General features: G+C 41.4%; 1 pseudogene; it reads right to left on the reverse strand.

Annotated features, from left to right (window-relative positions):
• Positions 1–5,851: 5,851 nt before the first annotated feature.
• On the reverse strand, positions 5,852–7,044 carry LOC116884616 (annotated as a pseudogene).
• Positions 7,045–23,551: the final 16,507 nt, after the last annotated feature.

Raw genomic sequence — 23,551 nt, forward strand, 5'->3', positions numbered from 1 at the left:
CACACTGATCACTTTATACTAACTTCCTTTCTTTATGACACATGAATTCCCAAAGTGACATGTACATGCTTTGTGGCTGGTTCTGCGCTTTGTCCAAGAACTTAGAGCATTCTCTGGTATGTGGGAGTATTCTATACGTACTATAGAAGGAAAGACCCAGCCAATGGTGAGTTTGGCTGGAGCAAAGCCCATCTCATACATCATTTCCCCTTCAGTCCTTCACCAATATCTGCAGGTCTAGCTATTCCAAAAGCACATGCTGGCTGAATAAATAGATAAATGAAATCTAGGACAAAAATCTCACAGGAAAAAATAAAATATAATTTTACAGTATTTGAGGACGTAACTAAAGAAGAGTGACTGACTCACTGAGGCTCAGGATGCATGGTTAGATGCATTTTTCTTCTCCATCAGGGAGTTTCAGAACCTGGGCTTCAGGTTCTGGAGACATGTGGTCCTTCCCTTGAGAGACTGGATAGAACCAGATGAGTGTAATTCTCTGACATGACTGAAAAGGTGAATGGACACACTCCATGGTCGAGGTCAACTCTGTCCCTGTGCAGTCCTATACAGCCTGGGTGCCCTGCTCCTTTTTTAAAAATAATTTATGAATACTCAAAAATAAAGGCAAATATATTTTCATCTTCTATACGAATAACACCTCCAAGATTCTATCAATTCTCCTTATAATAGTATAAAAAATGATGAGTATTCAGAAAAATGGGACCATCTGTGGCAAAAAAATTGTTAGGTATGGACAGGTCTTGGGAAGATAGACCTGGGAAGTTCAGCAATAGTGTGAAGTTGGGTAGAAGTTTTGACATTTTTACTTCTCTCTGCAGAAGTGTTGCACACTAATTACATATGTATGTATATGTTCCTATATAATTATATTTCTCCAGGGTGAGATTCTTGATCAAATCATACACATAAGATATCCATTAAAGAGGGAGAAAGAACCCAAATCAAGGTTTAAGAAAGCCCTGATGAAAATTAGATGTCAATGCTCATGCTAATGTTTTGAAGAGCCAAGGGTGTGCTCTGGGAGGTGTACTTTCAGTCAGCAGTCTTGGAAAAGCAAGGGATGTAGTTGCCCTTAGGCCGAGGGCAAGACCCAGCTCGCTGTTTATGTGAGCCTTAGTGTGGAGTCCCACTTGAATACTCAAATGAACTAGATGAGTAAAAACTTAAAATATGGTTCAGAATAGAAGTAAAATCCAAGTCTAGGATGGACACACACACACACACACACACACACACACACAGAGAGAGAGAGAGAGAGAGAGAGAGAGACAGACAGACAGACAGACAGACAGACAGACAGACAGACAGAAACACACACACACAAACACATACACAGAGAAAGAGAGAGACACACACACACATACACACACACAGAAAGGGAGAGACAGACAGATAGACAGACACACACACACAAATACACACACACACACAAAGAGAGAGAGACAGAGACAGAGGCAGAGAGACAGAGAGAGAGACAGAGAGAGACACACACACGATAGGGGATGCCAAGATAACGACAGGATAAAATGAGTATTTTATTTATATGAATACATTAGCTACTTTGGATTATTAATAAGCAATCACAAGTCTTTTTTGAAAACTTGACTGTTTTTATTCTAATTCTGGTATCTTGTTTGAAAAGGAACAAAGGATTACTCCTGGTCAACAGTAACTGCCCAATCTTAAATAATGGGCAGAAGATTTGGATAGATATTTCTTAAAAGAAGACATTTGAGCAGACAGTGATTATATGAAAAGGTCAAAACGGTCACCATCAGGACAGTGAGCATCACTGAGACGCCACCTCACATTTCTTAGAATGGCTATCATCAAAACACTAAATTAGTGTTGGTAAGACCACCTACATACTGTGAGTGGAAATATGGGTAGTTTTAGCCATACCGGAAGACAATGGAGGCCCTTACAGAATATAAAACAGACCTTGGTGATCTGGCTAAATGAATTCAGGCAGTTAGGACAAATTCTGATAGCTCAGGCAATATGCCTGGAACCCACATAGTAGAAAGAGAGAACCATCTCTCAAAAGTCGTCCTTTGTCCTCTCTATGTACACTTCCCCACCCAAATAAATAAACCTAATAAAATTTAAAAGATTAGAGCTCATGTGGTGGCATTTGGCTGGAATCCCAGCACTTGAGAGGCTGAGGTTGGAGGATTACCCAAGTTTAAAGCTAGACTGGGTTACCTAGTAAGATTTTGTCTGAAATAAACAAATGAATGAATGAAGAAATAAGTAGTAAAACTGCCAAGTGATCCAGCAGCGGTGTTGCTACTAAATATATATATGGATGAGACAGAATTGCAAAGAAATGTCTACACTTTCATGTTCGTTACTTTGTTATTTCTAACACGAGATATAGAAATGATATCTGCTAACAGATGAAAAGTAAATGAAGTGTGTGTGTGTGTCTGTGTGTGTCTATGTGTGTCTCTATGTGTGTGTGTCTGTGTGTCTGTGTCTGTGTGTGTGTGTGTGTGTGTGTGTGTGTGTGTGTGTGTGTGTATTCTTTAGCCGTTAAAAAAGAAGGGATTTTTTTTTCTACTTTTACAGCGTACATGAACCTGGGGGACACCTGGCTAAGTAAAATAAACCAGTCACAGGAAGGCAAACACTGCACAATGTCACTCACGTGTGAAACCTGAACTTTCAAAGTAGAGTAGTAGGTGTCATTTATTTGATCTCTGTTTTTCTTAATGGTTTTATTTCCTAGTTTTTATTTTTTTCTTATTTTAAATGAGTTATTTTAATTATAAATGTTTGTGGGCACACAATGTGGTAGTTTTTTTTTTCTAATGTAGTATACTGATCAGCCAGGGTGATTAATGTTTACATCTGCTCATTACTTTGTGTTCAAAATCTTAGAGCCTCTTCTAGTAATTTTTATGATTTTAGAGCAGGTTGTTATGAGCTGTGGCCAGCACACTGTGCTACAGAAAATGGTGACTCACACTTGAAATGTCGGTAAGTTGGAACTACTTTCTGTGATTTGTGTAATTATCTCTGAATCAAAGAATAAACACATTCTCCTACCATCATTTATAGGTAGGACTTGATTTTGGCCATTGGATACATGTTAAGAGGATTGTGGATACTAAAACCTTCAAGTGATTTAGCCTCAAAACAAATCAAACTTGACTTGCTTTTTATGTAAATGATCACTTTAAGGGAACAGAGGAAAATATGCTAACTTAATTAAGAGTCACCACATTAAGGAAAGCCATTGTATTTCCTACTCCAAATGGTAGTGACACAGATGTTAATTTAGCATTTTCTAAATCTATAAACAAAGTCTGTAAGACAATGACTCTGGATAAAAAACAAGGGTGATGTGTGATCTTGTCAGACATTATTCAACACCGAAAGGCTGCATATGGCCTATAGAGTCTAGAATTCCTTCACTATAGAGCATCATTTGGAGAATTTGATGTACCTTAATTAGATTAACACCAGAGAGTAATTACTTGGATGCAGATAATCTTTTACAAACCAGTAAGAACAAAGGTGAGGGTGCTTTTCTTGCACTTCTCTATTCCTTGCTTAGTGTCTAATAGAACAGCAAATCTAACTGCCGTTATCCTCATCTCGTCTTCAACCTCTGTTACGCCATTCCAAAGCCTTATCTCTTATGCCCCAGACCATTCTATGGAAGTCTTCTATAGTCTTCTTACTCCTACTACCAAGTCTCTGAGCAATTTTTAATATAGCAATTGGAGTGACCCTTCAAAATATTTAACCAGATTACATCTTCATAGTATTTAATGTATTGTTTTTTTTAATTTTAAAATTAACTTTATTTATTTATTTAGAATGGGAAGGAAAGTGAGCCACAATGCAGTTAGAGATCAGAGGTCAACTTCTGAGCGTTTGTTCTCTCCTTCTGCTGTGTGTGTTTTGAGTGATTGAACTCAGTCACCTGGCTTAATGGCAAGTTTTGTTATTCGTCTACTGAGGATGTCTACCAGCCCTCACAGTAGTAGTATGAAGCAGAAACATGTACAGGCACAAATAAATCCTTTTGTGAACCAGCTTCTGGCTACCAGTCTGACTTCATATCACTTTCCTGGACTTCGACTGTCTTCCAGCCACCCTTGAGATCATCATAGCCAGTTAGGCGTCACTTCCTTGAGGACCCTGGTCATACTATAACATTCCGTGTCCATTACTCACAGATCACTCGTTTCTAATGAGTATTACTCTTGCTCCACTTTACGCAGACAGAGCATATGCTACTCTGTACTTACTTAGTTTTGCGTTCTGATAGTCATGCTTTGTGCAAAGTCCTCCTTGGATATAGAAGGGATCTGTCAATTGTTCCTAACCAATGTCTGATAGCAATGGCGGTTGCCTATCACTTTCACAGATTACAGTAGTAAAGGCAGTAGGACGTCACTGGATTAGGACACGTTACCAAAAAAATTAACTAGGTCTTTACTTTTTGCTGGCTTTGAAATAACAATCTGTTAAGCTTTGAAAGTTCCCTCTGAAGAAGCTTGCATGGCAAGCAACTTTGGGTGGCTTCTGGTGGCTGAACAAAAATCCAAAAGTTCAACAATCGCAAAGAACTAATTAATTGGAAGAGGTACGCAAGGCAGTACGAATCTCAGGTAGTGACCCAAGCTTTATTCATAGTTGATGGCATCTATACAAGACCTAAGCAGAGTTTCATGTTCCATTCATGACCCACAGTAGCTGTGATAATAAATGTGTGTTGTTTGACTTGCAAAGGCAGTGGTAATTTATTAGAAAGTAGACAAGAACTATACAGTTTTATTGTCTCTCACTTGCTAAATTGTAGATTCCAGTGCATAGACTACTGGCCACATAGTCTTTAATGGTTATTTGTGAAAAGAATGGACTAGATTGTGAAATGGTTGAAATGACTACTGAAATGCAATAGTGAGTCAGTAGAAAGCACAGACAACATAAATGTCCAAAAGATAAGGCTGAAGCTTAAGTAAACCTTGATTTCAACACCAGGTTCTGCTGGATTGCCACATCAAGGAAATTGTTTTACCTCTTTTTTTTTTATTGTTGTTTTTACTTTATTGTTTTCCTTCCTTCCTGTCCTTTAGATTTATTTTTGGTTTTATTTATTTGTGTGTGTGTGTCTGTCTGTCTACCTGTCTGACTTCCTGTCTGTGTTGTGAGTGTACCCATGCATGCCTGCAAAACCCAGGAAAGGGCATGGGATTTCCTTGGACCTGGAGTTACAGAAAGTTGTGAGCCACTAGATTTGGGTACCAGGAAATTGGGTCCTCTTCAAAGTAGTGAGTGTTCTTAATTGATGAGCCATCTCTTTAAACACACTTACTTCTTAAATGATGATGATAATGTTTATTTCACGTAGAAAGTAGGTTATAGGGAGGGATGAAAAACACAGTTTTAATTAACGCCTAAAGCATCATGAGCAAATGAGAAGCAAAATAGGACAGAACTCAACTTTTTTATTTGTTTTCAATTTTCTTCCTCAAAAGGAAGTAGAATTTGTAAATATCATATACTAATGAAATTCTTAGTACTAGCTCACTGAGGGTGTTTGAATTTAAGAGAAAAGAAAGTTTGATATAAGGAGAAAAGACAGAGGCTATTTTGTAACTTCAAGCCATAATTTTAAAAAGCATCAACAAAAATCATAAACAGTAAAAAAAAATCAACTTTTAAGAAATAGTTGGGGAATTTAAAAGCTATTCTGAAAATATATAACTGAGTGTCAGGTATCCATCACTTCTTGGTATGAATATACACTTTTTTTACTGGAAACATTTTATTGATGAGACCCCACCAGCTGCACAAAGTACTCCTGACATCAAGCACCTTCCTCCTTGGCAATGCCATCTTTCTCGAGTGGTCCCATGAAAGCTTTCTTCTCCTCCATGGTCTGGAGGCGACCATGTCCGAATTTGGAGGTGTTGTCAATGAACTTCAGGTCAATCTTCTCCAGATCCCGATGTGTGGTCTGGACCAGCAAGGACTTCCGAAGAGCAAGCACTCTCTTCTTGGTTCCCACCACACAGCCTTTGAGCATGATGAAGTCATTGGTCACCTCACCAAAATGGACAAAGCCAACCAGTGGGTTGATGCTCTTGTCAGACAGGTCAGAGTCAGTAGATGCATTGTTCTTGATCAGTTTACCGTCCTTGATGAGGTAGCCTTAACCAATCTTGTAAATCTTCTTGTTAATCTCTGCTCGGTGATGACAGCTGAGCCACAGAGAAGGCTACACCGGCAGGGTGCCAAGCTCCAATACAGGAAACTGTGCAGATCTCGATGGGTCTTTCGGGCAGTTTCTTCGTATGCCAATGACTGGTCACCCCTTTGTAGCCTTTGCCTTTTGTCAAGCCGATGATGTCAATCATCTCATCCTGCCCAAACACCTGGTTCCCAGGAACCTGCGCTCCAGCCTCTCTCGGGCCCAGTCTCGCTTCTTAGCCACAGTGCCCCCAGTCACCTGGCTCTCCATCAAGTGTGCCTTCTTCTGGCGCAGAGGAAGCAAACGCATCTGAGTGTGAGCAATTATGCGGATGACCTGGCAGTACTTCTTCATGCTGTTGAAGTCCTTCTCCAGCTGCTTCTTGCCTGTGTCATCTTGCCATTTCTTACAGTATTTGGTAAAAACCTTCTTAGATTGGTGCCAGTTCTTATAGAAACGCCTTTTACACTCATCGCTAATGAGTTCAGCAAATACAGTCTTGAAGGTCCAGAGGCCTCATAGGATTTCTACATATCACACAATGCCCACAACCACCATGGGTGGGGTTCCACAATGGTCACGACCTCCACGACGTTTTTCTCGCTCACCTTAGATCCTAGTCGGTCAACTTCCCAGACAATGTGGGTCATGCCAGCCTTGTAACCTAGAAAGGCTGTGAGGTGAACAGGCTTGGAATGGTCATCCTTCATGGGAAAGCTCTTCACTTTCCCATGATGCCAGCTGCTGCGCTTCAGAGGTAAGAAGCCCAGGGACCCATGCCTAGGAGCTGAGAATTTCCTATGAGACATCTTGTTGCCACACGCCTCCGACAGAGCATGAATATACACCTTAACATATATTCATTTAATGTTCACTATAAGAGCACTGCATAATGGTGCTCATTTACAACTGAGAAAGATTCAAAGATATTAAGTCACTTGCTTTCGGTAAGATACGTGGTCTTCTTGGTTCTTAGCTATTCTGTCAAGTATAGAATATTATACCCTTTCATATTTCATTCAAGTAAAAGTGTGATCTTATATTTTAATTTGGTGGCCTCTTTCTTTGCATTCAATATAGAGACTAAATCCTCTATTGAGTTTTCAATTTTTATCATCTGTAAACAAATTTGGAATTGAGTATATATACCTCTGTTTGGCCTTGTCTAGCTTTGTGATTTCTTTCTTTACTAAGAGATTTTTCTTTTACCTCTGTATTAACTATATTCTTAAAATAATTTTCAGATTTCTCTTACATAGTCATTTGACCTACAATATTTATTTTTGATTGTTCATATCATTTATTAATGTTATCACAGTCACAGAAGCTTGCATGTTCTGACATTTTAATTTTTGAGCTCAAATGTTAGTCTACTCTCTCTCCCTTCTCCTTTCTCTCTCTCTTCACCTTCTTTCCTGAGTTTTGAGGTGACTGACAAAACCTCAGACAATCATTAGGTGAGTGTTCATAGCTTCATGGATTTAGGATCCTGTGCTGTTGCTGTCGACATACTGGTCTAGCTAAGAGTGGGGAAATGCAGAGTCAGCTCCTGACTGGAAAAGCCTGTTGGCTTTCTCCAGCTTCCCCAGTGACTTTGGCTTCACCTTTGAGAAGAGTTAGTTTGAGCTTAGGTGGAGTTTCCACTCTACTGCCCTCGCCTAAGCAACCAGCCAGGTTCCCTCCCATACTCAAGTGTCTAGAGGCACAACTCATATGTCTACATTTTAATATGTGTGTGTGTGTGTGTGTGTGTGTGTGTGTCCTTCTCCAAAATTGAATAAAGGCTTTACTCCACATAACCACTCATTCAGGAATCTATTTCTGAACACAGGCATGTTTATCTTTTCAACGCACATTGATACATTTTTCTTTTCATTAAAATGTGTTCTCTGTGTGGGAGTGATGTGGCAGTCATGGAGTGCATGCTACAGAGTATCCTTATATCACCTCTTACTATTTCTTTCCTTTATTATTGTAATTGAAACAAGTATAAAGACATTGACACAATTGTCCTGGTTTGCTCTAATGATGATTAAAGAATTTAGTCTCAACTGCACAGAAATTCACCTGTCCCTGACTGTCACAGAATTTTAACATTTCAAATGGGCACTAAGAGAAAAATTCACTTTTAGAATAGTGTTAATAAATAGTATATGCAAGGTTCTGGGTTTGATTCCTAGTGCTACAACAAATAAAAATAAATGCAGTTAAAACTAAAATAAATGTAAAGTAGTGTTAATACCGTGACATTATTAAGAAAAATGTTTAAAAGCTATTCAGTACTTATTCTTCTTTCAGGAACTGGTTGGGTTCATACACAAATATACCTGGACAATGTATCCTATCAAAACTCTCCAGGCCTCTTTTGAAATAATTTTCAGACCCTGTACTAAGATCTCTGTCGACCCTTATGATGTGTCTGTTAATGATGTATTTGTTGTTTAACAACAGACAGAAACCACTGAGGAACAAACCTCTGATCTGTTGTTTAAGGTCGGTGAGCTGTTTGACAAACATGACCGTATCAAAATTAGAGACCAGCGAATCTCTTTCTGTAACTTTTAAAATAGGTCTAAAAATAAGTTTCAAAACAAATATTTAGAAAAATTTCTATGGCCATAGAATGGCTCAGCAAGGAAAGGTTCCTGCTTCTAAGCCTGAGGACCAAAGTTCAATCCCTGGGATTCACCAGGAAGAAGAAAACAACTTTTTAAATTGTCAACTGAACCCCACATGTGTGCTAGTATGTAGGCACATGTGCCAACACACAGATACATAAATAAAAGACCCTCTTCTATGCCAGTGTGCCAGCTCTCTGGAGTGTGGACTCTTTGCCCCAAATGTTTGTTTAAACAGTAGATCCTGTTGTTTTTCTTGAGCAATATGCAAAATTATTCAATTATGTCTTTGGAAAAGAAAAAGAATCCACAATCAGGATGTTTGGATTCAAATCTCTGGATTTACAGGAGTGTAAATAACTCTGGCTCTTGAACAAATAGCTTCGAGTCACCTAGGTGTCTCATGCAGCCAAATGGCTGAGATGGACAACTGGGATGTGAACTGGGAAAAGATCCTAAAGTTGCCTTTAGAATGTAATTGGCTTTCACATCCTCTCATGTAACTTAAAGCCATTCCTCTGTGTGTGTATGTGTGTGTGTGTGTGTGTGTGTGTGTGTGTGTGTGTGTGTGTGAATTCTGACCTCAATTGAAAGAGATTGAAGAAATTGTTTTTAAGTAATTTTTCTCATTGAGCTGTTTTCATTTCATGCTCAAGTAGAAAATTCAACTTCAACTTTATCCCTAAAATAAACAGCATGATCTTTTCTTTTTTACTTTGTGCTTTCCTGGAACCACCATGCCAGTACCAACGTACTCATTTTACTCCAAAGCTTTGGACCATCAGCAGAAAACACACACACACACACACACACACACACACACACACACACACACACACACACACACACATACACACATACACATACACACATACACACATACACACATACACGCAAACACATACCACTACCACCACCCCAAAACAAAATTAATTCTTCAATCCCTACCAAAAATATGATCAATGAGAATGGAAACTAATTTCACCCCACCAGAAATGATGAAAGGTCACCTTTAAAAGTGTTGCTGTTATATTTGCACATGTCTAGAATCATTTTGTCATTTAATGGTTAAAGTATATTGTTATGTAAAGTGTTGTCATGTAAACGTTAAAGATTAATGAGGAATCAGCTTAAAGTTGATGATATCAGAGAGTTCGTCAACTTGACTGGGCTATGGAGTGCCCAGAGATTTGGTAAATATTATTTTGTGTGTATGAGAGGTAATTTTTTCTGGATGAACTTATCCTTGAATTGAAAGATCGAGTCCCCATAGGTGGAGAAACCTTATTTAATTGCAGGCAGGGATAGAGCAAGAGGTTGACCCTTGCCTCCTGCCTTTCAATTAGAACAGTGAGTGGGCTTTCCTTTTGCCCCTGGACTCAAACTCAAACAACAGTTTTTCCTAGGTCTTCAGTCTCCAAGCATTCCTAGTGATATTACACCATCAACGCATTCCAGAATTCTGAGTCTAATTATACCCTAGCTCCTTGGATCTCCAGTGTGGTGACTCATCCTTCAGATCCTAGGACATGACCACCTGCAGAAGGACCTGATTTGATCTTTTCATTACATCTCTTCTTAATGCAAATGGTTTAGTTTCAGATACTCATTTTTGGGAAACAGAACCTCATTTTTTTTGTTTTTTTTTTTTGTTTTGTTTTTTGTTTTTTGTTTTTCATCTTTATTAACTTGAGTATTTCTTATTTACATTTCGATTGTTATTCCCCTTCCGGTTTCCGGGCCAACACCCCCTAACCCCTCCCCCTTTCCTCCCTATTCCCTTCCTCACCATCCTCCCCAAATTACCACCCTCCCCCCAAAAATCACATTCACTGGGGGTTCAGCCTTGGCAGGACCAAAGGCTTCCCCTTCCACTGGTGCCCTTACTAGGCTATTCATTGCTACCTATGAGGTTGGAGCCCAAGGTCAGTCCATGTATAGTCTTTAGGTAGTGGCTTAGTCCCTGGAAGCTCTGGTTGCTTGGCATTGTTGTTCATCTGGGGTCTCAAGCCCCTTCAAGCTCTTTCAGTCCTTCCTAAGATTCCTTCAACAGGGGTCCCCTTCTCAGTTCAGTGGTTTAATGATGGCATTCCCCTATGTATTTGCTGTATTCTGGCTGTGTCTCTCAGGAGAGATCTACACCCGGTTCCTGTCAGCCTGCACTTTTTTGCTTCATCCATCTTATCTAGTTTGGCGGCTGTATATGTATGGGTCACATGTGGGGCAGGCTCTGAATGGGTGTTCCTTCTGCCTCTGTTCTAAACTTTGCCTCCCCATTCCCTCCCAAGGGTATTCTTGTTCCCCTTTTAAAGAAGGAGTGAAGCATTCGCATTTTGGTCATCCTTCTTGAGTTCCATGTCAGAAACTCATTTTTAACATCATAACATCCCTCTACACCACACCACACCACACACACACACACACACACACACACACACACACACACACACACAACCCCTAGATATATGAATAAATGAATAAGTGCTAGCCTCAGAGCCAAGAACTGTGTGGTGAGATAGCTCTATTTAAAATAAACAACAAACAAACAAATGAAATTTGCAAGTGATCTCTCCTAACATCAGAGAAAAAAAAAAAACCCTAAAGCTGAAACAGGATATTATACAAAAAATGCATTGGTATTTATTAGTGTAATTATTATTTTCCGTGTTAGTATAGTTCTTGTGTCTTAGGTGCTAGATCTTGAAAGAGAAATAATATAAACACAAACCATTTTTAAAAAATTACATATCTGGGGCTCAGTAGGAAAAGGTGCTTATCGTCAACCCTGGCATCCTGAGTGTGATCCCTGGATATTGCACTGTGGAAGGTGAGGACCTAGTCTTACATGATGTCCTCTGACCTCCATAGATGTTCTGTGACACATGCCTACATGTCCATAAACACTCACACTTGCATGTACAGTAAACTAGCTAGTGTATAAAAATTTACGTACCTTCAGATGTTTGACTCTTTCTTTGAAAATAAAAAGGAGAATTTTGTTTAGTATACTGAATGAACCAGTACACATGGTGGTTATGGAAGACCCATCTCCTTGGACAGTATTTAAGGAGAAGTTGTTCATTTGCCATACGTCCGCCATCTTGCCAAGGAATAGAGGGAGAGTCTGATCACCTGCCATTGAAGTATGTATGCTTTCCTCAGCAGGTGTCTGTCAAATGTCTCTGAGAGCTGAGTAGACCATGGTAATAGTTGTCAGGTGCCTCCTTCGCTCCTCATGCCATTGTGGAAAGATGTGTTTCATAAGATAAAGCAGAAGCAAGACCTACTGACACCTATCACCTTTATTACACGAGCTCTAGAAAAGGTCATAACATGTGTTGTGCCTTTGATTACAGTGGGTCTGCAGAGATGTTTGCTGTGTCTGCTTTTCATGATGAAAGAAAGAGCGAGAAGAGGGTGGACAATGCTGGGCTTCTTAGAGTACATCTGCAAGAGGCTGTCTCTGACATATGAGGTCATTTCTTACCTACACGGTGAAATTGCCTCCACACCCATGAAATCCCATTTTCTCTGCTGACACTGCAACTTAAATTGATGTTGGTTGTTGCAAACGCCTTTGAGAAGGTGGAGCCAAGCCATTAGAAGTTGATGAGGGAGGCACTTCTAACACTGCTGGGTAGCAGCTCTGACTTGGGGTCCTATTTTTCTATGAGGAAGTGTTTGCTTGCAGGACTAATTTCTTAGAGCAAACAAGAAAAACTGTAAGGTGTGTTCTTCAGTTGACTTGTCTTAATGGTGGGTAAATTATTTACAACTGGGTGAGCTAGCGCCCAAGAGAGGAATGTCTAAGTAGTTGTCAGAGCTGCCATGGTGTCTCTCTGGGAGTCCATGACGTCACCAGGGTCATGACTTTCATGGATCATTCCTTTTACTTTTTTTTTTTTTTTATTTATTTACTCTTTGAGGATTTCATAGAATATGTTTTGATCATATTCAGCTTTTTTCATCTCTGTAACCACTTAACTTTATGTTCTTTTTCTCCTTTAAACATCAACAACCCATTAAAAAAAAAATAGAAACTCTGATTTGTATTGGCCATCTACTCTGAGTGCCCTGCCCTAGAGTGTGGTTCAACACCCAGTGTCACTCCATTGAAAGAATCTGATTTCTCTCTCACAGCAGCTATCAACTATAAATAGCTTCTTGAGAATCTGTGCTCACTTCTCCTCTGACTACTTTTATAAATCTCAAATCTCTCTCTTTCACCCTCTCCCCTCCCCGTTCCACTCTTCCTTTCCCCTTTCTCCCCCTTTCTCTCCCCTTTTTCTTTTTCCCTTTCTTTTTGTTATGTTTCCAAACTTGTTGTCTACAGCGTGTACATCCACCTGGACAGAAGCCAGAGGTCAACCTGTGGTTTGTAACAACTTTGTAACTAACCTTGGTTTTAAGACAGTGCCTTACCCATAAACTAGGGTGCTGGCCAACGAGCCTCATTCACGTCTAGGTCTCCCAGGCAATGGGATTACATGTGTAAGCCACAATAATATCAGGATGTTTTATGTGATTTCTGGGGATCAAACTCAAGTTTTCAGACTCCCTAGCTCTTTATTCTCATTTTTCCCTAGTCCTTTATTTGTAAAGGATCAAGCAGGTGTGTTTTTCTTTTTTCACTAAGAAATATTGGTATCTCACTGGATAGCAAATTCTAATTATTGTTAACAAATGAAAAGATTTGTAGTTTCTGTGGGATTTAACCTATTCTTTTCACACAAATGTTCAGGTTTTCTGCTTGTTTTCCATTTCTTTCTGAGGTTGCCAGGCAAGGCTTATTCCTAAAAGCAGTCCTCTAGCTTTCTTGTAATGTGTGGACCTTTGAAGAGAAGTGTTCACAGCTAAACTCCTAATCTAATAAGCACCTCCCCTCTAATTCCTCTAGGATTGCCTCTGGCTTTTACCGTCAGGATCTCTTACTTCCTGTTTTGCGAAGGATAGCAGATGCAGACAAAGGAATGCTGCTGTGAGGGGAGCCATGAGGCACATTTCCCCCATCTGAATCATCTTCTCTGTGAGGAATACTATCTTCCCTTCCCTTTCTGTTTTTTTTTCTCCTACATAGACTCTCTTGTAGCAAAGCTCTGCCTTTTCTTTTGCTCATTCAATTCTCTAAGCTCCATACATAGTGGACTTGGTACCCATGCTCCATGGTACCAAGGCATCTGTGGCTAAAATACCAATGCACTGTTTCCTGTCAGTGTTCAGTCACGGGGAACTGGGCCACAAGATACTCTATAAGGAAGACTGAAGGTACAAAGTGTCAGGCAGGTCCAAAGGGTATCCCAGTCTCTACAAAAGGGTAGGCCCACTGACTCATCCAAAACTGAGTCTAGGCCCAGCTCAAATTTGACTATAGGAATATCTTTGGCAATTAGATAAAAGCCATCACTCCTAAGGAATTTGTGATGCCTGTTCCCATCTCCCAAAAGTAGTCTTTTTCATTTCCTCTGGCAAAAGGATCATATGGCTGTCCAATTAACATATACCTGTGGCACCTACCAGTATATCAAGAACTGGGCTAGGCTGCAGGCTCCCTCAGTCTTACTCACAAGTACTTGCAAGCTTCCCTTCTCCCAGATCCTTATAACCTGGAGATGTCTGCTTTTCTGAGAGAGAGCCTTGGCAGTTTGAAACTTTCTTTTTCCATCCACGGTGCAGCCATTTTGAATTCTCTACTGCAACTCCTCAAATACACAGAGCAAGGTGGAAGATGTTCTCTGCATCATCAGCAGCTGAGAAATCCTCATTTTGAGACTAAAGTTTTGAATTCCAAGTATGTTTGGAAGTAGAATATCTAAGGTAAAATATTTAAGTAGGATATTTAAGTCACCCAACCTAACAGCTGAACTACAAGTTAAAACAGAGTAAAGAAATGATAGGATTGTCAAAAAAATTAAAAATGGAAATAAAAATAATTTTCAATATAACATGGACTTTAAGACATTCGGACAAAAATTACGTAGCAGTGGAAGCTGAATACACTCAAGGAACAAAGAAGCCACACCCATGGGAAGCACTAGCCTTGTGGGGTGTTTAGGTGTGACCACCTGAGAAAGCTACTTTGAACAGTGCGAACAAGGACCCTAACCCTCAAACTTCTTTGATTCTCATGTTCTCTCCAACCATTTTAATCTCTTTCTTTCTCATTCTTTCTCCCTCTTCTTCCACCTTCTCTTCCTCCTTTTCCACTTCTCCTCTTCCTCCTCCTTCTTCTTCTTTTCCTTCTCCTTCTCTTCCTCCTCATCCTTCTTCTTCATGAGGGTCTCTTTATTATGTCTTGGAATTTACTATGTAGACCAGGTTGGCGTCAAACTCACAGAGCTCCACCCTCTTTCTGCATCCAGAGTTCTGGAACTAAAGGCATATGCTACCACACCCAATTCTTTTTAATGTTTTCATTCCTTTTTTTTTTTTTTCCCGGAGCTGAGGACCGAACCCAGGGCCTTGTGCTTGCTAGGCAAGCACTCTACCACTGAGCTAAACCCCAACCCCTTTTTAATGTTTTCAAGTACATAAGACATTATGATTTTATCAATCTGTCATACATAAAGCCTGAAGTTTACTGAGGAGAGAAAGTTCATATAATTGAACTAAAAAATTTAAACTTATGATTCCTCTGTGCTAAGTTGACTAACATGTCCATCTAATAACTATAAAAATAATTCTTGCATCCTGTGCATGTACCAGACAAGCTAAGGAAAAGTCAGTTCATGTTAGACTAAGAAAATGCCTCTTCCAAGCGAGTGTACTGTGAGTCATGGTTCACATTTGAGTGTGGCAATTAAATGCCGCTTGATTCCCTTCTCTGACTTCCTATGTTTCTATTTTTTCTCTTACAACAATTACTTTTTCTATTAAGGTCAGAATAAAATTTTGCTTCTTGTTCAAGCACTTTCTGGTCACCTTTTAAGAAAATACATTTATTAAGATAAGGAGTCACTTTCTGGGTGTAGATTAACACATCTTTTAAAAAAACCCTTGCTACAGGTAAGTTCTTACATTTGTCCAAGTCTTTCTGATTGGCCTATGGTTCATCTCACTCTAAGAATTTCTTTTCTGTTTGCAGCTGAAACATTCCTGGACACATTCTAAAACCTGTAGAAAGCGCCGGGCTTGATCAGGCAAGAAGGACTTTTGAAAGGGAGTGTGTGCGCTCATGTTGGCAGCAAAGACTGATATTGCCTGTCGAGCCACTGGGCAATCTGAGGCTCAGAAATTTCCTTTCCGTTGAAAAAGTTCTCAAAGAAGAAATTAAATCATGCCAGACAAGAGATGCTTGTCTAAGAAATCAAAAGCATAGCAGACACAGGTCGACTCCCTCTCCTTCACTTTTAAGTCTCTCTTTCGAAATGGCTGCTACTTAAATGTCTACTTCCTGCCAACACTTTCATTTAGGGGCTGCTGCATCCTGACTCCTGCCCTCAGAGTTGCTGTGCTAGACAAACTGTGTAAGGTGCTGTTCTGCACCATTCCAAAGTCTGTCAATCAGCACCTGTGCCTCAGCCACATTCAACCAAGACCAGCAAGACCAAAAGACACAGAGCATTCTTGTCTCTCTCTACTGGGATCACATTTCCAGGAAGTTTGGTCTGATCACCTCCTTGGCAGTTCTCTGTGCAGTGGCTATCTCAGAAAGCCAGGTACTGCCCTCACATGAAGCTATTATTAGGCCAGTGCTGTGCCAAGTACAACATACAGAGAGAGGCCAGGAGCAGTTGAGGTCTCGGCTGCACAGGTCCTTGCATCCTGGGGAGTATTTTCATTTCCTAACCATTTCCTCTTGGATACTTAACAAGAATTCCATACGTCAGTCACAGCACCCCTTGTTGGCATTTAGTGTAGGCTCTGCCCTACAGTTACCTAGCAACAACCAGGTGTGCCTGCCTCACTATAAAAGGGGCTGCTCGCCCCCTCCTCTCTCTCTTTTTGCTCTCCTGCCCCTGCTCCCTTACCCTCTTCCCTTCTTTCCCCTTTCCTCTCCCTCCTCTCTCTCCACACACTCATGGTTGACCTCTACTACTCTATTCCTCTCCCCTCTCCCCCCTCTCCCCTCTCCCCTCTCTCCTCTCTCTTCTCTCCCCTCTCTCCTCTCTCTTCTCTCCCCTCTCTCCTCTCTCTCCTCTCTCTTCTCTCCCCTCTCTCCTCTCTCCCCTCTCTCCTCCCTCCCCTCTCTCCCCTCTCCCCCCCCTCCCCCCTCTCTCTTCTCTCCTCTCCTCTCTCCCCTCCTCTCTCTCCCCTCTCCTCTCCCCTCTCTCCTCTCTCCTCTCCCCTGTCTCCTCTCTCTCTCTCTCCTCTCTCCCCTCCTCTCCCCTCTCCCCTCTCTCCTCCCTCCCTCTCCTCTCCTCTCCTCTCCTCTCCTCTCCCCTCTCCCTCCCCTCCCCTCCCCTCCCCTCCCCTCCCCTCCCCCCCTGCCCTTCCCTTCCCTCTACCTCCTCTCTCCTCTCCTCTCCTCTCCTCTCTCTCTCCTCTCCTCTCTCCTCCTCTCCCCCCTCCCCTCCCCTCTCCCTCTCCCCGCTCCCCTCTTCTCTCCTCCCTCTGTGCATTTCTTTCAACTCCCCCCAATACCCTGAGGGAAGGGATGCCTCAGTATTTATAAAACACTACTCTGACTCCATCCTCATTCTATCCCACTGCTATTACAGGGACAAATTGAACTAACAAGGTTTCAGGAGTGGCAAATCTCAAGCCTGCATCTCAGACTGCTTGCATTCTTTTCCACACACAGAGACCAGTTTTACTTTGCTTTCTTTACGATCCCTTAAGCCTCTCAAAGTACAGTCTCCTCCTCAAAAGCTAAGAAAAATAGAGAGGAAGAGATATATGCCAAGGGAAGGTACTGAAGATGAATTTGAATTAGAGATAAATTGGCTGCTCCTTTTAGAATCACTCTGTGAGTGTTTTCTTCCATGAGAAAATCACTTGCCTGATAGGACCAATCCTCTGGAGCAAAACACCTAAGATTATGCCAAGGACGCTACTGCTATTCCTGACCACTGAGCTGGCACTCTTACTTCAGCTGCTTCTGCCCTTGGTTGGATGACCACAGCTCTGTCCCTCCTGTGAAAGCTGGCTCTGTTCTCTGTGGTTTCTCCTCCCCTTCCCAGGCTTGTGTTTGGTACTAAGGAAAACAAATGACCCCATCTCCAGTTCATGACACATTCTTTGTGTCAGGTTTAAATAGGAAGTCTTAACTTGTGTCTTGTCTGGGCACCGGTAACAATCTGTCTGCGGTATCTACACCCCTTTGAAACCGCAGACCAAACCTAGTTCCAGTTTCAAATGGAAAGCTCGTTACTGGACTTAGAACCCCGGGCTTGTGGATGAATTCCAGTGTGTATCAGCAAGTATTCCAGAAGTCATGTGTGTCAATGGCCTTATTGGCTGAATAATTAGAAAATGTGGAAACCCTGGAGCAGCATTTGAAAGAGATTGATTACAGAGTCTCACACTTAGAAATAAAATTTAAATTATGTGTATGTGTGGTTCTCTATATTGGCCCTGAGCAGGTGGCAGCGTTTCCCCAGAAACCGTTCTGAAAACAGAGCTTGCGGGGCTGTGTTTATTTACGGCTGTTTGAGCCACCCTGCCGTGGGATGTTTAGGACTTGAAGTGTGCCATGGTCGGTTCTGATAAGCACACTCCCGTTTCAAGGAGGCCGGTTGCATTCTATTTGAGACAAAGGAGAAATCAGAAGCACATAAAGACGTCGGAAGAGAGGAGTTAGCTTTGGCCTTTACCCCTGCTGCCCTCTCTCTGTAAAGATTCCCACAGCCTGAAGTCAACATATTTTTTACTTACTTAAATCACTGTATTTTCACTTGTCCCACCTCCCATACATTCACCTCCTGAGAGCAGAAATACCATTTTACGTGGAAGATACGAGTGATGACCACAATTACCTTCCCACAGTGCCTTGAGTCACTTCACTACATGTAAAGGCCCACTAGGCTAGCAGACTAATCGACTAGAACGTGGGTGTCCCTGAGACTCCAATTCCAGGGCTGCTTATTACCAAATGATCCTCTACTTAAGTCCACTCATTCGGAGCTTATCGATTGACCGTCAGGATGTCGGGCACCTCATTACGTGTGGTAATTAATAAAAAATGCAGTTCTACTCTTCTTGCCTCAAGGAATTTATTACCTAGGAAAAATCAGACAACAGCGCATCACACAGGAACTACTCCCCTAAATGGGTTCCTCCTCCATTGTGAAGACAGTCACTAAATTCTTGGCCGTATTTAACGGTGACACGGAAGTCTGCTCACATGCTTGGGTAGAGTGAAGCATGTTGCACAGTGCATCAGTACCCTTTCAATCCGTCCACCTTTGACTCTTCCCAAAGATGTCATTGCAGCCACTCCGAGCGCCCAGTTAGAAAGCCAGCAGCTCTTTAGGTGGTATCATTGGGTGTGTCTTCCAAGTCACCACACTTTTTTTTACATCTTTTGTCGCAGAATTTACTGACCTCCTAAGGGCCACCATAAAGAAGGCGTGAGAGGGGGACTGGAACACATAAGGAGTTAGGTTCTTAAACAGGGCCTAGAATCTTTGGCAAACCTGGGTTACAGTCGTTAATACCGGGTAGGCAAAAATCCCATGTTGTCAGCAAAACTTTGATGGTATCAAAATACATGTGAGTCACCTAATTTCAGCCTTTTGGAGGTGGGGCTTGGGAAACTGGAAAAGAAGCTTTGCTCACCCGCCAGAATGAGACACCACCAGGCTGTGGGACAGAGGGCTCCTTAATGGCTCTCTCTGAATTCTCAGGCGCAGAGCTCAGCATGAGTCTGCGAAGTCCTGCGGAGGATTTCCTTTTGCTTCTCTGTCTCCTGAAACTGTGGGAAACAGGCTCCTGTGAATCCTGCAGTCTCAGGCAGATCAAAGATGAGCAGAGGTGGAGGTGCTGGACGGTTTCACCGCTCCAGGCTGATTATTCAGTCACAGGAGATTCCGCCCAGGGAAGTTGCTGAGCCTGTTTGCCCGCTGCTGGGTAGAGCCTTTTAAAGGGTCATCGCCCCGTTCCTGTACAGAATTTTATGAAAATGATGCTTGGAAATGAAGTGCATGAGATGACTTCTAATTGCCATCATCCTTAAAGACTGTTTAAAAAGGAAAGGATGAACCAGACTTTGTTTTTCATCAAACAGTCCGTTCCAGGGGCGGATCCCAACGTGCGTTTTAAACCTGTGAGTGGATGGGGACAAGTTGGAAATGTGCCGTGTATTACTGTGGGAAAATGACGATAAAGCATAACTCGGTGAATCCCAGTTTGGAGACTACACATATGAGCACACACACACACACACACACACACACACACACACACACACACACACACACACACACACACACACACATGCGCATGCATGGACCTTTGCACGATGCACGACGCACGCACGCACGCACGCACGCATACCATGAACAACTGTGCTTCCAAAGCCCAAAGGACGACGTGTTCTTGACTCCTAGCTTATTTTTATTCTTCCCTGAGTGAAATTTGCCTGGACAAAAAAAGAATTAAGAAAGGAACTCTTACACAACCAACGTTGGTTTTCTGGGATCTTTGACAGAAATTCGGTGTCTTCCATGCAACTTCTTCCTGGGTCTTAACAGGAGAGTTGAAAATGTTCTTTTAAAGATTATAAAATTAGGGCCTGGTTCAGAGGTGCGCTTACCTGTAGTCCCAACTACATAGGAGGAGGCGGGAGGATCACTTGAGACCAGGAATTAGAAAACAAACTGCTCAAACAGTGAGACCTCCATCTTAACAAACAAACAAACAAACAAACTTGTTAATAATTAATTGTTTGATCTAATTTAAAGACACTTGGTTTAGGCAGTGATAAGCAGAATAATATGGGAAGCTTTCTCGATGGGTCTTCAAATGCATTCTCTCTCTCTCTCTCTCTCTCTCTCTCTCTCTCTCTCTCTCTCTCTCTGCCTGTAAGGGCTTATGTACGTGTTCATACATGTGGAGAGCAGAGTTCACTGTTTTACTTTGTTGTTTTTTTTTTTTTTTTTTTTTTTTTTGACAGCATTTCTCACTAAATCGTCTCTCAATTCAGCTGGACTGACAGGCTAGCACGGCTTTTTATACATATCCTAGAAATCAAACTCATGTTCTCATACTTGTGCACTAAATACTTTATTGGCAGCTATCCCTCAAGTTCTAAGAGCTCATGTATTTTCTTTTAGTATTTCATCTTTAGCAAGAGATCATCATCATCATCATCAATGATCATCATCATTATCATCACCACCACCATCATCATCATCAATCATCATCCTTGAGAAAGCATGTTTCCAGCCAGCTGTTTAATACATTATTGATTACATAAAAGAAACCAAAACTGAACCCAACCCAAATCAAACCAAAAGCCCAACTTTCTTTTTGCAATGAAATGGATCTGAAGTTGGATTTGGTGTGTGAATACTTTGCTTTTCTGTTGATGGCACGGGCTTTATAAATGTCTATTCTTTCTGATGCATAAAGTCTATAGTGGAATGTTTTTTTGTGGTCTAATGAAGATTTCAGCATCTCCTATTAAAATATTACTAATTTTGGGTTAAGGGGTAGAAGAATGTCTTTACTGTTTTTGTATGTCATCAGATTCAGGTAGAATGATGGATAACATCTGATATCAAATCTTCTATGTTAAGGCACTGCATCTCATAAAAATATCATCCTATGGAGTCACAGGAAACTGGAGCTGTAGTTCTGCCCATGTCATGTAGATGAAGAGACTACAAAGCAGAAAAACTTCCAGTTAACAATAGGTGGGACGATCATAAACACATTCAAACCTTGTCTCTGACAGTGCCCTTTGTGTACATCTTTTAACATTTCCACTATACTTACCCACATCCTTGTAATTAAGAGTTATTTCTTGCTAATTATAGCAGACTAGGCTCCCCAAGAGAAGCTATTTTGAGGAAAAGGAAGGATTGTAAGTAAGAAGGGGAAGGGAGGAATCAGAGACGCCATGTCTGTGCTTTCTAAGTGGAGGAGAGAATGTCTAGTTACTTGGGGTAGTTGGTTTGGTATCACCATTACCTGGCTTGGACAACTTCAGAGAGAAAAGCTGTATTTTGGGGTGCAATTTCAGATTTGGAGTAGAGTGGCTTTGGCCACGGGAGCACAAGGTCGAGGCTGTTCACATAAAGGGCCAGGAAGGGGTTGGGGATTTAGCTCAGTGGTAGAGCGGTTGCCTAGCACGCGCAAGGCCCTGGGTTCGGTCCCCGGCTCCGAAAAAACAAACAAACAAACAAATAAAGGGCCAGGAAGCAGAGGGCTAGAGGCTGAGTAGAATATATAAAAGCCTGTATCTGGGTGCCTGTTTCTTCAAGCTAGTTCCTACCTGTTAAGGCCTTTAGAGTGTCCCAAGTGGTATTATCTGCATGGAGAAAACATTGAGAACACAAGCTTGTGTTTAATACATTTCAGAGTCAAACCTTAACCTTCTACCACTGACCTCAAAGTTTAATCTTAAGAGCTCCCTCCCACATCTACACAGTTCCAAAGTTCAATCTGAAACCTAAGACAAACTCTCCACTATGAGTCCCGTGATATCACAAAGAAAGTTACATACTTCAAATATAACACAGATTAAGTGTTCCAGCTCCAAAGGGGAGAGAACCATAGAATCACAAGGGATGGATGAAGTCTAATGTCAAAGAAGAGCTAAAGTCATTAGAACAAACAGTAAGTGCTATTTAGCATCCAGGGCACGTAGTGTGGTTAGACAGACTCCAGTGGGCTTGAGCAATCACACCCCTGTGGCTCTGCTGCCACACATGTCCTCTCAGTGAGGTTAGCAACAAGCATTTCCTAAAGATTTCCTCAGCTTATGCCTTGTGTTCCTGGCATCTCCAGTTCAGTGTCTCCATGGTAACTTAGCCTTCATTCCTACAAATTCAGACTTCAGATTGTTAGGCACTCCCTGCAGGAAATGTGCGGTGAGATACACACCTGTTCTCACAAGCACTCCTTAGCCATTTGGGCAGAAACATCCATCGCTCTGTAATGCTTGAATTCTGCAAGCTTGAAAAACTCGCACCTTCTAGATGATGTCAGGTTCTGCTACTAGCTTGAGAAGTAGCTTGGAAGGCTTGGAACATAGATGCAGAAGCTTTCTGAGTACCTTGTCAGCTGTACCTTTGGGGCCAACAAGGGACCAGGAGAGGGGCCTTTAATGGGTGGTCCTTGTTCAACAGAGTATTTCTGTCACAGTGTGTTTACAAATAGAAGTCTTTCAAATGTGTTTTTAATTCATCCTCTGGCATCTGTGATGGGGGAGGATCCTTGCTTCTGTGCCAGTTGAAAATGTATTTAATGATGCTTCTATTTAATATATTAACTTTTTAGCAGTTATAGATTCTTCACCTGCAGTTGCCTTGTCCACCATTTTCAATGTGTTGGCATTCTTTTCTTCATTAAACTCAATGTCCCCCACATATTTCTGTTCTACTTTCTGAAATAGATTCCTACTGTAAATCTGGCTAAACACAGGCAGCAGCAACCATGCCACAGCCTACATGTTATTTTATTAAAATTTACTCGTTAAATAAATTAGTTTGTTATTTTTTTAATTCAGCTGCACACATGTTTTCAGTACATGGGCGAGACACAGCCAGGTCCTTGGCCAGAATGTAACATGATTGGTCTTTAGCTGAAGTCTCCA

Source organism: Rattus rattus, chromosome 15 (genome assembly GCF_011064425.1).
Source record: "Rattus rattus isolate New Zealand chromosome 15, Rrattus_CSIRO_v1, whole genome shotgun sequence".
In the NCBI taxonomy this organism is placed as follows: Eukaryota; Metazoa; Chordata; class Mammalia; order Rodentia; family Muridae; genus Rattus; species Rattus rattus.